Source organism: Oryzias melastigma, linkage group LG11 (genome assembly GCF_002922805.2).
Source record: "Oryzias melastigma strain HK-1 linkage group LG11, ASM292280v2, whole genome shotgun sequence".
NCBI classification, from domain to species: domain Eukaryota; kingdom Metazoa; phylum Chordata; class Actinopteri; order Beloniformes; family Adrianichthyidae; genus Oryzias; species Oryzias melastigma.
This window is the reverse complement of record NC_050522.1, coordinates 18,324,004-18,326,324: the sequence shown is the minus strand read 5'-3', so window position 1 is coordinate 18,326,324 and position 2,321 is coordinate 18,324,004. Positions and strand designations below refer to the sequence as shown.

The 2,321-nt window shown below is 42.7% G+C and overlaps 1 protein-coding gene across 1 annotated transcript in view; it reads left to right on the top strand.

Moving 5' to 3' along the window:
• Positions 1 to 1,509: 1,509 nt before the first annotated feature.
• The window catches only part of stmn1a (stathmin 1a), a gene marked incomplete in the record, with an annotated part of 2,585 nt that continues 1,773 nt past the window's right edge, over positions 1,510 to 2,321 (top strand). Inside the window, 1 exon segment of the mRNA XM_024296102.2 lies at positions 1,510 to 1,645.

Here is a 2,321-nt window from a genome sequence, read left to right as displayed (position 1 = left end):
GGATATTCCTTCTGTCATCAATATCAAAGTGCACTTTTTCCTTTTATTTTATATTTGGTGGAATGGATCTTCTTTGATTCATGCACAAACACTGATATTGTTAACTCTACAAAAAGAAGAGATGGAATAAACTCTGCAGCTTGTTCAGAATTTGTTGAAGAATGTTGTAAATGTGCCCTACGACAGAGTGACCACATGTCCAGGGTGTACCCCGCCTTCAGTAGCCAGGTTAGGCTCTGGTGGGCCAGTGACCCTGAACGGGAAAGAGCAGGTAAAGAACGTGGATGGATGGAATTTGACCATAAACCAGAGCAGAAATTATTTAAATCTCCTCCTTATCAAAGGATAGAAGGAAGGATTTCGGACCAGTTCTAAAGATATTATAGTTCCACGTTTCCTAGACAGACCAGTAATTTCCTATTTTTCTTGATGCTACAACACATCTTGAGTTTTTTTCAACAATATTTTAGAAAATTTTAAAATTGAATATGGAGCTTTGAGCACAATTTTGCCAAAAAATCCTGACTTTGACCACCGTAGCCGGGCATTATAGGACATAAACAGAGTAGGAACTAACTTTTATTGTGAGACACATTTCTTCTCACACTGTTTTATCAATAATCTACATGGCATAAACACTTACCAGCATACGGTCTTTGTCTCTTCAGTAACCGTCTTGCAGCATGCTTCCGCCGTACCAAAGCAGCAGTTAAATGTGTTGTACTTGACGCTGATACAGAGATTCAAAATTGGTCAGCGACATTTAGAATTTAAATAATTGAACTATCCCAACGAGGGTTTCAAAACACGGGACTTCTATTTTTCTTTCTCTCGTTGCTTTTTGCCCTCATTATATTCCTGACCAATGATGGAAGAGATCTTAAGCCATGTGGTTTCAATTACAAGCTTTACTTCAAAATAGAAATGTAATGCAGTCTGACTAAAGACCAAACGTAAGGTTCAGGACTCAATCCGGACCAAATTTTCTCAATTTGGTCTGGACCAACTGACGTTTCCAGCCTGTGGAACTGTTGGCATTAAATAAGCCCACCCCCACTTCCCGTCACCTAACTGTTTACATGCTCTAACCCCTTATAGCCCCTTACAACCCCAACCAGTGCAACAAAAACGATATTGGACCTATCCAGCCTTTTAGTTTTGAGTCACAGATGAGGAAAACAAAGACGTACATGGAGTAATTTGACTAGAATAGATGCATCAGAATGGAGCAGAGTGGGTACCCTGTGACCCTTCGATTGTAGTTAATGTCAAACTACAAGCTTTTTCTAACAGATTTTTTTGTCTGCTTCTGATTCACAACAATTCGATTACAAAAATACTCAGAAACCCAATTTTAAGCGTGATTTTCTTTGTCTATATGTATGAGAAAAATGTACAAGAACGTGAAAAAACAGCATTTTCAATGGGGTGGGTCTTCACAACTCACCTTTGTTGCTCAGAGAAAGTGCAACGATTTTCACTACGCTTCCCAAAAGTCCTCGTTGACTCGGACGCAGCACGTGATTGGTTCCTGGTGCCGTGACGCTGCACTCCGCGGTCCTTTTATTCAGGCGGCTGCCGCGCTCACGCGCAGGGCTCGTGGAGAAGTCGGTGACAGGAGCAGAGCGTCCTCGTGAAGGCGAAGGTGGGTGTGACAGCATCATCCTCTCCAGCGTCTGAAGCCTCAAACACGCATTTTTTTTTTTGCTGTTTTATTTGTTAAATTAACTTAACTGTTTTGGCATTTTTATTTTAGACGGTAAACTTTAATATCTATGTTGTTTTGATGTTATGTGGTCCTTGAGTTTTCTGTATAAACCGGGACAAAAGAGGCGGCTGTTTGCCCCTCGCGGCGGCTGTTCTTGTCTGAGCTCGCGCTTGTTGTCCTCGCGCGCGGCGGGCTGTTGCTAGCCTTTTGTGTGGCGGGACGCTGGCACAGTTGGCACCGACAGAGGGGCAGAATCTACGCTCGCGCCGTATTTTTCTTTATTTTTGTGTCATCCTGTCGTGGCGGGAACAGCTGCGTTCAACAGTTAGTGTGTGAATCTGGAGCCTCGTCAGCTCTTTGTTTGCTGCTGCTGCCTTCACAACAAGCGCCTTTTGTTTGGCCCCTGCTTGATTAAACCGAGCTAATGACGAATAGCTCGATAAATGGCGGTTGGGCTTATTTATTTATAAATTTATTTGACCGAGCGTTTCTTTTTAGGGGGTTTAGGGACAACAACGTGGAAATGTTTGGTTGATGGGATGAAAAGGGAGGGGCCTCCTCATGCATTGTGGGGGATAAAGACGAGCGTCTTGTTTACATGTTTCCTCTAATT